The 17,993-nt window shown below is 45.3% G+C and overlaps 1 protein-coding gene across 5 annotated transcripts in view; it reads left to right on the top strand.

Moving 5' to 3' along the window:
* The window catches only part of ACKR3 (atypical chemokine receptor 3), a 34,216-nt gene that overhangs the window by 9,884 nt on the left and 6,339 nt on the right, over window positions 1-17,993 (top strand). The window contains exons 2-5 of one of the 5 annotated variants that reach the window (XR_004168475.2): window positions 1,131-1,219; window positions 6,230-6,423; window positions 7,108-7,181; window positions 9,766-17,558. The gene's annotated coding sequence lies outside the window, so the exon portion shown is untranslated. Of the gene's footprint in view, window positions 1-1,130; window positions 1,220-1,629; window positions 1,686-4,102; window positions 4,286-4,631; window positions 4,762-6,229; window positions 6,424-7,107; window positions 7,182-9,765; window positions 17,559-17,993 lie in introns of those variants that run through there. The other 4 variants (XM_090144527.1, XM_090144525.1, XM_090144524.1 and 1 more) reach the window with 4 other exon arrangements.

The following is a 17,993-nucleotide window of genomic DNA, read 5'->3' as shown; positions in this document are numbered from 1 at the left end:
TTAGCATTACATCTCCAGCTTTTCCTTCAGCCCACTCCTTTCCTGTGGCCTGTTTTCATTTCCTTGCTAATCCAAGCGTGTCTAATGTGCCTGGTTAGCTTGGGGAGGTTTTTTTTATGGTATAGATATGTGAGGGAGATCTGGCTAAGATTGTGTTCAACAGTTGGCATCCATAAATATAGGCTGGGGGAGAAGGATAACAAAGGTCAGGGAGGGATGCTGTTGGTAAAAAGAGATGGTGGGGGGGTAACACGTGTAACTTTGGCAATGGGGGATGAAAAATGCTTGCGAATGGATGCAGATGCAGGAACTGCAATCCCATTGGGCTTGTATTGCTTTCTGCTGTCATGTTAGTTGCTTGAAGAAATGTGAGCACCCGCTCCCTGTCTGTGTCCAGCAGCCCTTGCCTTCAGCTGCAGGGCTTTGGCTCTATGCGCTGTCACGTTCCTCCTCTGGCGAGCTCAGAAGTGCTGGTGATAAGCAAGCATCCTATGCTGGTGTGCTGAAAGAAAGGCCACCTTGCCTTGCAAGTGCTCTTTCTGAAGACAGCTTTGGTGATTGCGTTTAGGGAGGTTAGTCCATTTGTTCTTGCTGTGAATTACAGAAACCAGACCTCTCATTTTCATACGGTCTATATCCACTAGCAACCAGCTGGTGCTTGTATTTGGTATCAGCTGGGAGCCTGGTCAGGAAGCTTTTATTTACTTATGATTTTTAAAAATCATCTCTTAATCTCCACTGCCTTCTCAGTGTTGCTCTCTACCTTCCTGACCTGTCTCATTCACCACTTACACAAACCCCAGCATTGTGCTGTGGGTAGGTATGAGGTTCTTGGTGCAGTGACCAGACGGTGCCATGCAATAAGACCATGCTAGAGACTTCCCTAGTCTCACTTCTTCACTTTGGGAAGTATGAACTCATCGTGATCTCTATGAAGCTGGGGTAAATGACTGCGTAGCTCTGGAACAAACTTCTTCTGCAGTCTGGTGCACTTCCATGTGTGAAAATGGGTAGGCGTGCAATTTATTAGGCTAAGAAAGCAAAAGGCTGTGGCTTTTAAATGATTTGTGTGTTTATTTTTATGAACAAATCCCACGCTTCCTTCGTTAACAGCGAGTATTTACTTTTAGGTACAGCACAAATCTGATGTTGAGTTGAAGATTAAATAAATCCCCATTTATGGAAAAGCTAAGTTCCTACGCTTCCAAGTCTCTTCACGGTAAGTTTGTGTCCTGTGTCTGTGCTGGAGACTTAAAGTTGAGCAGCCAGAGTTGGAACCAAGCAGGAAGGGTCAGATTTTAGGCTGTGTTAAAGGCTGGGGCCATTGAATAGCATGAAAATCCTTTCATGTGGCTGGGGGGGATCCTCTGGAGACAGGCAGAGGCCAACCTTGTTGGAGGAAAGACTGGGAGCAAGGTGAGGACAGGAATCCAGCCTGTCTGAGGCACAGGATAAGGTTTCACTTCTGGGGTTTGGTTCATTTGCTAAAGCAAACAAAACCTTGGTTTTGACTTTGCTCGTTTGTTTCTGGAAATGTATTCCTTCATCAAGAGGTGCAGGAAGCTTTGCAAAACTCGACTGGCAATGAGACACTCAAGCAGTTTCATTTCTTTTTTTTTTTTTTGAAAGGTTTCCAGGTGTGGGTTCCAGTCAGCTGAGCATGGAACACCCAGCCTCTCTTACAGGTTTGGTGCCAGGGATTTAGTCACCAGTGTGATTCTGCAATATGCTGCAGTGGTGGCTATTGCTTTACCAAGCAGCGTGTTTTGTTCCAGTGGCATCAGCAGGCTTTTTGAGGTTTGAACACGTTTGTTAGAGACTCAGAGGTCTCTGGGTGATGAAGTTTACAGAGGAGCTAGCATCTGTCTTTAGTGCCAGTGTTGATGTGTCTTGCAAGGGTCGTTAGCAGACAATTGTCTCCTGAAATCGGGTGAAGCCTTTGGGCTTTGCCTTCATTTGCCCAGTGTTGGAGGAGCACTGTAAGGCTCTCCTCCTGCCCAGAGATTCACAGTCACCTCAAGTGTGATAGTTAACAGACAGCACAAAAATCATAGAATGGCCTGGGTTGAAAAGATCCGCAATGCTCATCTAGTTTCAGTCCCCCTGCTATGTGCAGGGTCACCAGCCACTAGACCAGGCTGCCCAGGAAATCATAGAATCAGTAAGATTGGCAAAGACCTTTAAGAATCACCTAATCCATTTGCCAACCCATCACCATCACACCCTTGCCAAGAGCTTAATGCTGCATCATTGTGTAGAAGCAGATCTCCTGTGCTCTGAATTCCTCTATCGGTGCCATGGGTGATGACTGCCAGGAGCTCTGCTCTCTCACACATGGAAACCAATCTGCAGTGATCTACCACCTGAAGCCACTGCTAATGATAGGCATTAGCATAAGCAAAGCTAATTCAGTGACTTCTCTCTAGTCCACCATATAGTTGATTTCATCAAATGAAGTCTATGTGATAAAGCTCTGGAAGTGAAGGGAGATCTACAGCTCAATTGTAGTTCATCCACAAATCTATTTTTTTTTTTGACAGCTTCGGCTTGCTGGGGAGGCCAGAAAGAGTGGATGTTTTACGAGGGTTGATATGCTCTTTATCACTGACATTTCATACCCTGTCTGAAAATGAAATGAAAACGTTGCAGGTATTTTTTGGATTAGTCACGGGAGGGAGAAGTCTGGGTCAAGACAATTGTCTGGCTATGAAGAGCTTTAGCCCTGCACAAACCTAAGTATGGTTTTTATCTGTAAGTTTTGTTGTTAGTGTGCAGAATGCACAACTGGGGAGAAACAAATGTATTCATTCAAACCGACAGGCATTCAGCTTTTGGTGACTCTTATTCTCTTCAGCAAAGCCATTGCAAGTCAAAGGTAGCTCTACATTTGGGCTGTGTAAATAGCAATAGTTGGCTGATTTCCAGCTGTCAGAAATAGAGAACTGACCTTTAAACGTGCCTTCCAACTCAAGTGATTCCATGGTTCTATGAACTGCCATGGTTCTGTCCCAGCTTTTTCCCATGACTTCAGCAAGGTTCTCCATGATTGAGGATAGCAGGATCAGCCTGTTGTTGAGCTGGTGACCCCAGTTTGTTCCAGTTGCCCTGTCTTTCCTGGGTGCTCATGTTTTCCTACAGTGTCACTCCCTACTGAGCCCACCACACCACTGTACACAGTGGTTTTATATTTCTCTCCATGCAGAGCGATTTATGAGGTTGTGATATTGGCACTCGACTGTGTATTTACCTTTTCTTTTTACTGCTGCCTGCACCCCTAGAGAAAAGCTGAAAACGTTACTGAAAGAGAGCTGATCCAACTCCTCTCCGTGCTCTGATCCCATGGGAACGTGGTGGTCACCCAGGATGTATTCCTTACCAGGAGGCCCTTGCTCTGAGCTTCTAGGGGAAGTGCTGGAAGGCAGTGGGAATTGGCAAAAGGGACTGCCCCAGTGCATCAGTGGGAGCCAACCCATCACCATCATGCCCTTGCCAAGAGCTTAATGCTGCATCATTTTGTAGAAGCAGAAGCAAGCCTTAAGGATGGGTTTGTAAATGGAGAAGGTATCAGGGTGAGTGTGGGGCTGTAATGCAAGGTAATGCTCCCTATTTGGGGAGAGGAAAATGGGGGAGGGAGGGTATCTTCAGAGAAGCAACAGTAATCCATGAGAAACTAGCAGAGAAATAGAAGCAATAAACATAGTTAACTTTGAAGGGACACTGTAATCTTTTTCTTTTTTTTTCCTCCTGTCTGCTGCTCTGTTTCCTATTCATGATAAACACCATGTCCAGGAGCAAAAAGAAGAAATTAGACCACATCTTCTGGAATGCTCATGTAACTGGAGGAATGATGGATGCTCTCCGTGAGTGGCCACTGTGCAGAAATAGCTTGTGCGATACGTGCTGTGGGAGTACAGCCCGTCCAAAATATACCATTTAGTTTTTTTTCTATAGATGGAACTGTTTTCCCTTGGGGTGTCTTTCTAAGAATGGCTTGGATCTATCTAATGGGTATGTCTGCTGCGGCTTTTGAGGGCTTTATGAGGCTGGATCTTCTGGGAGACTTTGATTCTCTTTTGTTCATGATTTTTTTTCATGGCTGGAGTGGATGCAGGATTGATTTTGGCCAAGCAATTGCCCTTGGGCTCTTCAGAGAGATACGTTAAGGGAGTGGTCGAGTGAGAACTGGTGTCTCCTATCACTGATCTCATCAGCCTTGTGGTTTCCATGAAGTTGTATGAGATGTGGCTGCATCATACAGATTGCTTGGGTGCTAGTTTACATCCAGGTAGGTTGAAAGTGCCAGAAAAAGCAGTTTTCTGGGTTCACAAGCTTTAAAGCAGTCAAGTCGCTATAATCTTATGTCAAGGTTGCTCTCTTCTGAAAGGAGCTAAGATAACACAGATCAGAGAGGTTCAGAAATGGAAGGAGCAGGAAAACTGAACACCATCCAGAACCCTAAATTTCCATCACCTTATTCCTGGACTGACTTGCAGACTGTCCTGCAGAGCTGTGCAATCCTTGTCCCTTTTTGCTTTGCTTACACAGCTGGTTTTCAAGTACTCTTGAAAAAACATACATTCAATACAAATATTATCCCTGTACATCCTCCTTCTGTTGTTTCTTGTGTGCAGGATCAGCAGTTTGCAGAGCGTACCTCGAATCCCATCAGGGGCCAGAGCTGCCCACAGCCTATGAGAAATATTGCCTTACAAACTCCTTCACCCGGCCGGTCCAAAGAAGTGCAAGCGGTGACTGGGAAAGGTATAGCAGCCCTGGGATGGGTTGTGTTCAGTCAGGCTGTAAAAAGGCACCGGGTTCTGAGAGAGGCTTCAGTCCATGGGGAGAGATTGTGAGGTGTGAGGTTGCTGGCTTTGTGCAGGTTATTACACTTCCATTGCTGATTTCTAAACGGAGTCCTGTTGCTGAGAGAGACCAGGTTTGTCTTTTAGTAAAAACTTAGGGGTGGGTTTTTTCTGTTCCAAGGTATGTATGTAACTTTAGATGGCCATCTCTGTGCCTCATCACCTCTGAGATTTTTTCCACTGACATTCACCTCGAGAAGCTACAAAGAGGTAAAAACTACAGTGGCTTGCCGTGTTTTTGCTATAGTGGCTTGCTTTGATATAAATCCTCAGGGTAAAAAAACACCTTTTGCAGCAAAAGCAAAGGCTGAGGGATCTTTCATGAAACAGGCTTAGTTCCTCTGGAGGACTGACATCCCCATTTTTAAGGCCTAATTGCATGAAGTCTCCTGTGATAATTTCTTAGACAGCAAGGGAAAGCTGTTGGAGCCAGCCTCCAGCATCGAAAGGCTCGAGCCCAGCGGGTCGGTGTGGTGGCTTGATAGGGCAACAAAGAGATCCAAAGAACTGAGCAACAGCCGTCCTGTCCTATGTGCTGAGAGCTTTTATTTTCCATCCATTACTAACACAAATTCCTCGGGTTGATCAATATTAGAACGGCTCACTGAAAGGCACGTTTGCTTTGTGACTCGCCTCTATTTTTTATAATGTTCTCATGATGAAGGAATGCTCTGTAGTATCGAGTTATCACTGCTTGAGAGAGGAGGCAGTGCTCATAAAAAGGCATTGGTCTGACACTGGGCTGATGTTGTCCAACATTCTGGATTCTGGGCTCAACCAAGGCTGGACTTCCTACCTTCACGTTGGAGCTGCTGACGTACGCTTTTCTTCTCAGCTTTGTCCCCCATATAATGTCACAGCCCCCTGGTTCCACTTGTTGCCACATGAGGTTCTTGTTTCCCAAGATGACAGCCATCAAAGGATGGCTGGGCAGCTGCTCAGATCTCCCTGCCATTGGGAGCTAGAGCCTTGTGTGCATTAAAGCTTTCCTGCTCCTCAGTAGTTCAGATGGCTTTGTGTCTGTCAGAGCAGGTAAAATTTCCCAGGTTCTCCATCTTCTAACCCTTTTTTTAAAGCTACTTCAGTTGGATTTGACAGCCCAAAGCCCACAGAATGCTGGTTTGTAGGATTTCAGCCCCCACGTTTAACCTGACCATCACAGCCCCCTCATAAACCTTAAGTAACAGCAATTTTAAAGCCCTTAGCAGCATTGATTTATATATTTTTCTGCAGTATCAGCATTGCTTTAAAGGACAAAGGTTCTTATAATACAGTTGTAAATTATTTTTCTAAGTGTCTTAAGTGCCTCTTGGGAACGCCTGATCACTTGAGATGCTTCATAATTTATTTCTTCTCATGTTTTTCAGCAAGTGCAATAAAACATTTGTAAATACCCCAGGATGAGGATCATTACAGATGGCACTGACATGCACCAGGCTCACGTGGAAGTCCTTGCATCACTGCATGAGGGAAAAGAAGATAGAAATGATAAGCCTGAAGTTATCCTGAGCCTATGTGACAAGTGTGAGCAGCTGAAGCTTCTAAGAAAGTTATAAACATGGTAATTTTGCTTTCTAAATCATCTTCCTTACAGTTGGCATGAAATGCTTTTGTCCAGATCTGAACTTGGATGGCTGGGACATGCATCTCTTGTATTCTCTTGAGCCAAGCCATGTTTTGGCTTTCAGTAGTGCTGTTTTACCTTCCTTCTGATGAGTGCCCCGTGGGCTGTTTCATGTTGAACTGGTAAATCAAGGACATCAGAAGCAACCTCCTAACTCTGAAGCTTCAGGTGTCACTCAAAGAGCTCAATGAATGTATGAAAGAGATGAAAAGCCTTGCTTTCCTTGAGTGCTTCCTGCTGCTGAGGAAGACTTATGCTATTTCCAGCTGTCTCAAACCAAATGTAAATGAATCACATTGTTTTCCATCACTTGAGACAGTTCTCTCCTCAGCATTACCTTTGCTTGAAGCACGCTCAGCTGATTATTAGGATGAGAAGTATCTAAAGGGAGCTTACTGTGCAAAAGGCTCAGCAGCCATGTGTAGCAGCTCCCTGAGCTATTGACCATCCGATGCTCTGAATGACAGCATCAGGTTTGTATCTTCTCCAAGAGGCCTTTTTTGCTTTCCCAGTGCTCTAGATCTCTTTCATGTGTTTGAGGCTGGGTAAAAACTACATGTAGCCACTCAATCTGGCTGTATTCCCCAAAGTGCTGTGCTAATCTGTGTGGATTTGTTACAGGGATGTAAATGCTGGTTGAAATACTACGAGTGCGTGTTTTCCTTTGGTGAGAAGGCCAAGAAGATTGCTGATCAGTAAGTAAACATAAAGGAATGGCCTTTATTTCTCGCTTGATGCTGGGATTTCTGGCTAACTGTACCTCCAGGCGTGCTTACAGAATGCCAACAACCTCTTGTAGTAAGGCAGGGCGTGCTGGTCCTTTGACAAAACAGATCCAGAGGGCTTGAGATATCATCAGCACACCCCGTCTGCTCCTGTTAGCTCATGCAGAACCAGTAGTGGTTGTATTGCTCACGGCATGAAGTAAATACCAGTCGCTGAAGAGCATTGATCTTTGTAGCAGAGGAATTGTTCATGGCATATTGACCTGCCCTGAACTCCTGCTAAATCACAAAGCGTTATTGATCAGTGCAGTACAGATGGAATAAGTATGTTTTGCTCTGTGTAAATACACTAGGCCTGCTTGTGAGATCAGCTACGAGCCCCGTCCCATTGACTGCTCTAAACTCCATCCTCCTTTTCCTCATCACCTACGTTCCTCACTCACACAAGTTGTCCTGCAGCAGCTGGACACTGGTCCTGATGTTTGCCTGACTGTGGCTGCCTGCCCCTGCTAACCAAACACCTGCCTATGCAAACACATACCTTGTACCCGAGTCCTGAAGGATGGAAGTGCCTGCCTAGAAAACCAGGACAGCCCCTAAAGTGTGCCTAATGTCAGCTTCGTAGACCAATCTTGATGTGTGGGCCTCTTTCCTGAGCAATTAACTCCTTGGTGAGGATCTCACAGGCTGGTTGGAAGTGCCTTTTGACCTTGCTTTCATTCATCTGGCCACTAATAGCTTGTTCAGGGATCCGGAGGGTTTAACCCAACCAGCAGACATCGCAGCTGGCCCGGTTGCTGTCCTGTTGCTCACAGCTCAGATTCCTGGCTTCGTGCAGTATTTCATAAATAAATCTCCCTTCTTTCCCCATGCTACTGAAGCCAGCTCTGGGTGTGTGCTGATTACGCCGTGGTGGTTGACATCACTATCTTAACTCTCTTCATTGCAGCTTGCTTAAAAAAGCAAATGTATCTTTTCTTTCTTGTGTCAAGAAGAAGATTAACTCCTGTTGCTGTGCAAGAAACATGGCAGGCCCCTGCAAGAAAAAGCAATCAGCTTGGAGCAGCTGCCTTATTTTCTTTTTGCTGGGCCGTGTTTCTCAAGACACAACAGCAGTGCCAATGATGCAACGTCTCTCTTAGGAGCGAGTTGGATGAAGCATGCTGGTGGAGCTCCAGCAGAAAGCTTCACCCACAGAGGGTGGGGAGCAGCAGCTGATTTAGACCAAACGATGACTTAACCTTGCCTTAAAATGAAGCAGCTTTTTCCTTTTTTTTTTTTTTTCCTGTTGGAAAATTGCTTTATTTTTTTTATTCCGTGAAACACAACTTTTTTTCCTGTACTGCTTTTCTCTACCCAAAGGCTGCCTTGTTGGAAAGCTCCCCACCAGCTCTATTGGTGGGCCAGGGAATTTTCCAGGGTTAGCTTGACGTTTCCATTAGGCAATGCGGGGCAGCTTTCTTTCTCTGTTTTCTTTTTGCCTATTTTTAAAGACAGCCAAGCAAAACAATTGCTGGTGAGAACTTTAGTACCTGATTTGTCTCTATAAAACTTGCTACAATGTGAGAGGGCTTTTCCAGAGCTATCTGCAACTTTTGAAAGTGCCTTTTCTCTAATGCTGCAAGCAGGAGTTAATAAAATGGCTCAGGAGTCTGGTTCATTTTGGATGCCTAATTGGGTTTCAATTTGTTTCAGCTGAGACTTGTTAAATTTATCTCGTGACCCTGTAAATATAATCTGCCTTTTCATCCCTTACATAGTCACCATTTCCCTTCAAACGTTATTTTGTGTTCGCATTTCTGGCTTTCCTGCTTCAAGTATTGTAAACTCTGAGGAGCTTGGTTCTCTGCTTTCTGCTCTCCTGGCTGTGCTGAGGGTTGCAAGGACTTCACTTATCTGCACCAGTAGACTTGAGATCAGCTCCAAATTCATTTCTTGCTTTTCACTTGAAAGCTGTTCAGGTGATGAGCAACTTTTTGGCTATTGAAAGAATGGAAAGAGGCCTTGAGGAATCTGCTTTTTTTTTTCCTCTCTGACAAATGCCAGTAATATTACAGTTGGAAGACTTTTATGTTTCTTTCCTGCCTTGTGGAATTCAGTGCCACAGGAAGGTGCTGGAGTGGACCCTCAAAAGGAAAGATCCTCCAGGAGGAAAGGATGGAACCATCCTGCCTGGAAAAAAGGCAGAGGTGGAGCAGGTTCTGTGTTAAATCCTGTGCCTTCCTCTCCTATAGCGTGACACCCATCTGCCTCTGCCCTCAGCACACGCTGACTTCATACTGGTGTGGGGATGAATCACCACCAAGGGATACTTTACTTGTGTTTTTAAAGCTCTAGGCGTCAGTAAGAATCCATCTGGTAGCATAGGGAAGCTTATAACAGAGCTCATTGCTTTTTCCTTTGACGTTTGCTTGGCTTTCACCACTCTGCAGGCGTTTCTTATGTGCTTTGGAATGTGATTATTTGTGAAATAGTGTCATGGATTGCTTTTTTGTGTTTTTTTTTCCTCCCCTATCCTTACTGACTTCCCCTCCTTGCATTTTGTCTGAACCAGAGGAATGACTGACTGAACCTGGTGAGGAGAGATGGAATTAACGTGGCTGCAGCTTTACTCTGCAAACTGGTGCACTGAAAGAAGAGCTGAACTTCCTCCACATCAAATTCATAATCAATAATTCTCCTTTTCTTCCAGTTATTTTTATAGACGCTGTCTGTCAAGCCACACTAGAAGGGCTCAGAGTGCTTCATGTTGCACTTGATATCTGAGCAAAGAAGGGGGCAGGTAGCAGCTAAAAGGGTGCAGGTTCCTCTAGGCACCCACCTGTAAAGACACTCCAGTGAGACCCATCCATGCCTTCCTTCTCTCATACCTGCTCTGTAGGACAGATCTTTACCAGGAGCCTACTGTCAAACAGCACTGGATGGCTGAATATTCATGCGCAACTTGTTTTTGGAGCAAGCCTGAGCAGAGCTGTTGAACTGCTAATGGCAGTTGAAAGTGTTAATTTTCACACTGCAGTAAAAGAATCCCAAATTTTGGTGATTTTGCTTGAGTCAGGGATGAAGTTCCTGACAGCTTTAAAGCGTGCAGATGTGAAATGCTGAGTTTGAATACTAAGTCCCTCTTAAAATGCTTTATTTCATCTGAAAAGGTCTCAGACTTGGTGTTGCTTTGTCACATTCAACTCTTTTTTTTTCCCCTCTTAGAGAGCTTGAAGTCTTGACTTCCTATTGCAGCCTTGTTTAGTTGAGTGTATGCATTCTTAGGTCCAACATTATACAGTCTGACCAGGAATCGTGCAATCACTGTGGGAGATGGGAAGGAGCAGTGTAATTTATTCTTTAAACAATGGGATCATCTGCATTTGAGTGCAAGTTAGTTAATAAAAGGGGTTTTGTGAAATAGTAAGAAGAATTTTGCCTGGGTTTTGCTTAGGAATAGTTGCACTCAGATGGGGGACGTGGCCCTCAAGTTGTGCCACAGAGAGTAACTTCATCTCCTGTAAGTAGCTACGCTGGTCACTCTTGCATCCTTGATGGATGCATCCTTAGGGGACTCCTGTCGTGTCCTCTATGCTGCAATGAACTGGGCTGCTCTGCTTCTTTCCTGGCAACGTGAAGGGAAGGTGTCTGTCTCTGTGTGCTTGGGGGGAGAGTGGAGTAGAAATAGACTGGGAAGACTAGGGGGCTTTGACCAGATCCTTGAGCAAAATGGAGTGGATAATTACTGCTGGCAAAAATTCTAAACCACGTGATACTATTTAACCTGAGATGAGGCAGTTCTAGGACAAACAGTAATTCTAGTCATGTTTAGAAGCCAGATTAGGTATTGAGTGGTGCCTGGTAGAGAAATGCTAGGTGCAGTGGAGTTAGTGGTATGACTCCCCTTAGCATGAGCTGGGGCAGGATCTGACCTTGGACCTGCAGCGAGTGCTGTGAGTTTCTCCTGGCCTGTAAACCAAGTAACTGAGTGTTATTACGTACACGTGCAAACAATAGTGCTTAGAGCCTGTCTGCTGAGGTCTTTCCTTGGGGATCCATATAAAATACCTCTCACAAAAGCTGCCCTGTGCGCAAACAGAGGAAACTCCATCTAGTGACGTAAAAAGAAAAGCCAACAAAACCTTTTCACACGTGTATGTGTATTGCCTCTTATCTTACTGCCAGTCTGTTGAAGATATCAGTCCAGCTAAACAGTGCTCACCATATGTGAGACTTAAAGTGCTGCCTGGGAAGCACTTCCAGGCCCTGTTCTGTATTCTGCCAATGCAAGCAAAAATGTCCCCTTTGTCGTGTTAGTGAATGAATATTCTTGTTCCCCTTTCTCCTTGGATTTATGTCAACCCCGAGTTTCAACCGAGTTTGATCTCCTTGCTTTATTGTATTGCAAACAGTAGTCAATAGCTCTTCGGCTTGAGATTGCCTGGATTTATTTTCAGGTCAAGTCAACTCTCCTTGACCCACATCTGAACCAAAATACATTCCCAGAAGATTCCCCCACAGGATATCGATTCCAAAGACAGAGTGACATTGTAATAAGTTCAAGGTTTCAGTTCAGTATACAACAGAGTCCCTTTTGGTGTGGGGAAGGCAAGCGAGCCATCCTTCTTGTCTCAGAGCTGGGACCTCTCACGGGGCTTTTCAGAGCAGATTTAGTCATCCGCTGGTTACTGCTCTTCATAGAACAATGTCATTGATTGCATTCCTAGTATTTGTGGTCTCCTGACTGGTCCCAGCTCTGTGCACGTGTGTACTCATGGCTCTGATGTGTGTGTGAGGAATTTGGTGTGCAGGCTTTAAACAACTGATGGGTTGCTCTGCATTCATGATTTTTTTTTTAAATTCATTTTTCTCAAAGAGAACAAAAAATGGCATCTCCTTTGGGGACTGTCTGGCACACAGGCAAAACCAAATGATATTGCATCATAGAGTAAGAACACTGCTTTGAAGAGCTGGGACAAAAATGGAATGAACTCATGAATTTATCCTGGATGATAAATCTTCCTTCAAAAGAAGGCAGCCTTATGTTTAGTACAAAAGACTGTTTATTTCTTCTATGGAAAAAAAAAGTGGTGTAATCGGATAGGATTAACTTTCCAAGGGGCCCTGGACAGAAGCTAAAGTACAGGCTGCCTTCTTGTGCTCACATTGGATAATTTGAGCTCTGGAGTAGTCTAAGACCCCTCTGGCTTCCTACAGCATTTGGCTGTGACCAGCTGCCAGCATGACTTGCACCTATAGCCAACATTAAGAACCCCAGCAACAAGAGTTCCTACAGGGGAAAAGAAAATCATCCAAATGCTTGGCTGGTATAAACAGTCTCGGTTGGGAACCTGGCCCAGGTGTGGGCAGAAATACAGCCTTATTAGTGTTCCTCATCCCAAGCAACAGTTAAATACGTTTTTAGGAAATAATGTACAGCTGACTTAATGTTGCATTAAGAATCTTTGTGGTTTGCTTGTTCTGACTTTGTTGTTTTGACCGTTCGTGGTTGATGTTGCATTAGCCCTTTTAATTTTACCTACTCGTTTAATTACCTAGGAACAGTCCCCTGTGTCCTTTTGTCAGCGGGAGCAGTGATGCTTCCAATTTCACACCTCACTGGAATGGATGGGGAAGTTTTGACTGAGATAGCTGTGTAGGCAAAAGCAACGAGGAAATTGAGAGCCCGAGGCTGGCTTGCATGTGTGTGCACTTTTATTTTTGCCAAAAGTCCCAGGTAATCCAAGTGATAAGCAAGCCCCTTCATTAAACCTTTCTGATGGACCGAGTTGAGTTCCCTGTGCTTGAGCTGGTTAAGGTTCTGACTTGCCTGTATTGTGCAAGAACTGTCCAACAGTCATTGTTACTTTGCATTGGTAAGCTTGGTTGTGTTTTACCCTTGTTCCTCCAGAACAAGTTATGAGAGTATAATTTGCACAGCAAGTTTTTGCAGAGAAAGGTCATGGTTATGAACAGTTACTGTATGTTAATTTGTATGCATGTCGAAGACCTCTCCATAGCTATTATGAGAGCAGCTGTACGGCAGAACAACACTGAACCTGTTTGGGATGATTGGACTTGTGCTTATGGAGCTGTGTGAAGTTGATCTGAGCCAGTCTTGAAAATAGAGGCATGTGAATTGGAGATATTTGGGAGTGCAGCGTTGCTTCTTGGCTAATGCAGGCAATAACATTTAGGTGACTGGCGGTGAAAGGAACATCCCCTCCCAGGTATGAGGATCCTATGGCTCCCAAGGGAGCTCCTCTAGGTTACAAGAAACTGATTACAACTGGCATGGGAAAAAATTACCGCTGTTAAAGGGCAAAAGTTTACAGCTTTATTGATAACTTTCCACTAAGTTTTTGATTCACCCAAGTGCCTAGCACCATCTTGATTCAGTCTTGTGCATCTGATGCAATACAAAATGAAGATACTTGTAGGATTCTGTGAGAGAGCTGTCATCTGGAGTGGAATCATGCACAGCAGTCAATTCCAGCGTTCTCCACGCTTCAAGCCAAGCTGGAGGAAGCCTTCATCTCCTATGCAGCTGCCCTAAAGGTAGGGAGAAAGGGAAGATTTGAAACGAGTGGAAGACCTGTGGATATCGATCTGCTGCAGACACTTCTGGCCATGCGACGTTCTAGGACCATAGGCTCTTGGGGAATGGAGACAGAGGCAGCAGCTGAAGCAGGGCTATAGTGAGCCCTTGTTTTGCAGCTGGCCATCCGGTTCTACCCAAACCCTGAGAGTCTGGCTGGACTGGGAGCTGGGAGAGCTTGGCAATTTCTAGTGCTGAGCCCAGCAGCGGTTGGAGTTCCAAAGGAGAATGCCAGATAATTCCCACCCAACAAACATCAAACCTGTGGAGAACTTGGTTGTAACGCGTTTGTTGTCTCACCTGCCATTGGTGTTTGCTAGCAGGCTAGACAGCGTTCACAATGGGCCCAGTAAAAAATTACCCTTTGTGTTCATTTACTTAACATTTCAAGGAACTGTAGCTCAATTGGGGTGACCTTCATTCTCAGCTCCCATGCATGGGCTTAGCTCCAGTAACTCCAGTCAGGTTATGCTGACTTTCGGCAGCTGGGACTTGGGCCTTGCTTTTTATGTCCCTTATTCAGTGCTCATGTAGTCAGTTTTCCTTGCCAAGATTATATTTGCTTTCCTTCCTAAAGGACTGCACTAAATATCATGCTTTAAAACAATGTGTCTCTTCTCCCCACAGAGAACAATATGATATGCCACTGTTGAATTAATATGTCTATGAAAAGTGAATATAATCTCCCCAGTAGATCCCCTTTCCAAAAGATTTATGATTTAATGAATTTTTTATTTCTTACCGGTGTGTAGCATTCGGTCATTTTACACCTAGCAAGAGTTTTTCCCAAGGAAGCAAAGGAAGGTGGAGAGGGGGGTTCCACCATCCTGATTCAAATCCTTTTTTTCCCCACTCTCTGCTCTGCTGTGTCACTTGTAACACTTGTTGCTGCTGCAAAGTCAAACCCAACCTTCTGTACCACGGCTTCTGTCAGAATCTACCCTTAAAACGTGCAGGTTGTGATGCTGGGCTGAGACAGTGCAATATGGAGAGAAGTTTGGAGCAGTGCTTATATAAAAATCAATGCCTCTGAAGTCTTTGTTGCTATCTGCTTGACTGCTCTAGGCAGGATTTCTTGCTCATAGTCCTACTCTATCTTCCTCGTGGTCACGGTCCAGTGCATTTTCAAATAAATTGCTATAATGCCTCTGACAGTAGATTATGAAGCCACAAATAACATCTGCAGGTAACACCTTTATTTAGTGGAAGAGGAGTAAAGCAGAAGTGAGCTGTGAAGAAGAGAGCTGTTATAGATAATTATTAGCTATGTGGGTAATATTCCTAATTAAGCTGCCAATTGATTTCTCCTGAAAGCTCTCTTAGCTTTGAAAATGGTGAACTGATTGCTTTACTGGCGCTTCCCTTGGCTGTTAGGGTGCGTGCTGTACCTGTGCTTGGCTTTTGGGAAACTTGCTGGGATCAGTGGCTTCAAATCCTGCTGGGATCGACAGAAAGCGCTGGCAGGGTGGCTGGGCAAGGGGCACTGGCATTAACCTCTCTCATTCTGTGTCTTCAGAAGAGAAAGACAAAGAGCAGCTACAATCCTGGGTGGCCCCATTGATTGAGACACATGTGAAGCGGTGCGTGCTTTATATTGTCTCCCTGAATCAGCACTGTTCATCATCACTTGTCAAGAGGTAAATGCTACAGGCAGTATCCTCTCTGCCTGGAAAATGCTGATCTCCAGCTGCAGGTTCTCACAGGCCTATTGGTGTATGCTACCTCAGATGCTGAAGCCCTTTGGCATCCCAAGAAGCTCAGTGTGAGCACAACATTGCAGGGCACGCTGCCTGTCCCACCCAGCACTACCAGCACATGTCTGGGTGGGCATTAAATGACTTAATTGTTTTCTGTTGAAGGGGAAGCAAAACTGGACGGTGCCACAGTCACAGCCTGCTGGACATTCCTTGTTTCCTGCCATTTCACAGAGGTGTCTCCAGATGTCTTACAGAGTGTGGAACGTGACTGGCAGAGAACCCTGGTGAAGGGGAGAGGAAATGAGTGCTGCGTTTCCATCTAGCAGCCCGCTGGCACTGACTCCCAGGACTGCAGGAAGCTTTTTACCTTTGTGCACTTCATGTATCACAGCCTGATTTCCTGCAGGCGCCTGTCTGTTCAGCTATCCCTGGCTTTGTCATCTCAACGTGGGTGTTTGCACTCCTGGCCAGCACATTGTTCTCTGCCTGTGCATGATGCTGCTGCCTTCAGACACGCTCGGTGATGCTGTTTCCGTCTTCTGCTGCTGCTGCATGCATATCCTCTCTTATGCAATGGAGAAACGTTTCCCTTTGCCCCTTTTAAAGTTTGATGTGCAATTCTAATGCTTCCCCTCCTAACACACGCATGTAATTTGCCATATTGGCCTTCTCTCTCACTCCCCTCCAATCTTTCTAACACTTGAATCTGCCAAATTGCTTTTTTTAAGTCTATTGACTTAAGTGGGCAGGGCTTGGTGTTTGCTTCCATCTGCCTCATAGTTGGAAAAGGAAGCCTTAAGAGAAAGTGAGGGGGCTTTCAGCTCTCATTCCAAGTACCAGCAAGGAGAGGCTGCAAGGGACGCTGTGGAATCCTGGATTTTCTATTCCTGCCCATTGCCCCCCTTATTGTAAGCACTAAGAACTTGTGCTTTTGAAGGAAAAGAAAGATACTGCTTTAATTCAGGCTTATTGAGCAGGCAGTTAAATAATAACCCAGCTTTCAGCACCATGTTGTGCCAAATACCCCGGGTCAAGTTATTCAGCTGTGTTTTCTTTTCCTTGACTTTTCTCTCATAGAGAGAACTGTCATACCTATCTCCACTGGTCAGAGCTCACCCCTATGTGTGTTTATCTTCAGCGCTGAACACAGCAGAGTGCTGACTTCATGCAAAGCCCTGTGCTGCCCACAGACATGATAGCAGAGGCTTGTGCTGGGAGAATCCTGCTGCTGAAGACAGCCTGCTAGCTGTCACCCTTCAAACCAAGAAATGCAGCTGTGGAGCTGGAGGCTGGGGCAGCTTGCTTTGTCAAGCAGTTGCCTGATGTTCAGGATTCAGTCTTTAGAGTTTCTCTTCACTGCCTGCAGTCTGGGATGGCAAACTCCAGGTGTCAAGCCACATTACAATTGCTGACCAAGTTCTTGCTCGGTTCTCATGGTGTAAATCCACATCCCGGGAGAGAAGGAGATTTGGATGGGTAAGAACTCATCTTGCTGCATCTGTGCAGGGAGTTCCTGCTTGATGAGCTGCCTCAGAGCTCGCATCTCCTGGAGGCTGTGGTTGGACTGCCTTTTTAACAGTGGTTATAGAGCAGAACTAATCTCACCAAGCAAGTAGCATTGGCCCTGTGCTGATCTTATCTGGGTGCCCAGCTTTTCCGCAGCTCTGCTCGCTGTGTTGTAGGGGGATGGTTTTGTGTTGTGCAATTCTTTGAGACTGTGTTATTTTGCTTACTGCTCAAGCATTTCATCCCTGAGCACCGAGCAAAATCTGGCTTTCATAATGGAAAGGGAATGGGCTCGTCCCTCCTGCGTGTGGAACGTGTTCCCTGTAAAAGATAGCTGGAGGGAGGGACCTGGAAGGGGAGTGAGGGCAGCGAGGGTTTTGCTCCTGCTCTCAGCAGATGCAAGAGATGAGGCTGCCTGCAACTCCTGGACAGCGAGCAGCCTTGTGGTTGCAGATGCTGGATGGTATTTTTGGAGAGGCTGTAATCCTTGATGTTATTTTCTGGTGCACCAAGTAAGGAAAAGCTGCTTGCTTTTTTATCTGAGTGACTCTGGACTTCTGCAACAGTACTTTTTTTTTTTTTTTTTTACTTAGGATTTTCAGTGCCTGATTTAGCCAAGGGCTTCAATACACACTTATTTTTAAACTGAAGCCTGTCATTGTCTGAACTCATCATACTTCAATTCCGCCAGCGTTCACGGGCTTCAGCGAGCACGCAGAATTTAAGTGAATGCCAAAATGCTTTGCTCATTGACAGCTGTGAAGTTGGGAGGATCTAACTATCCTCATCCAAGGAAGGGAGTGAGGCATGTTTCATCTCACCTGCTCCATCTGTGGGACAGAGAGGGTCTCATCCTTCTGTCCTTCTCCTTCCTGGCACCCAAACCACAGTGGGATAGGCTAACATCAGTGTGGGAGGTGTCATGTCCACAGCTTAATCACTTCCTCCTTGCTGGCAGAGAAACTGAGGCTGATTAACGCCCTTTGCAGAGTATAAATC

This window comes from Phasianus colchicus, chromosome 7, assembly GCF_987193195.1.
Source record: "Phasianus colchicus chromosome 7, bPhaCol1.hap1.1, whole genome shotgun sequence".
Taxonomy (NCBI): Eukaryota; Metazoa; Chordata; class Aves; order Galliformes; family Phasianidae; genus Phasianus; species Phasianus colchicus.
This window is presented reverse-complemented; position numbering and strand designations above follow the sequence as displayed.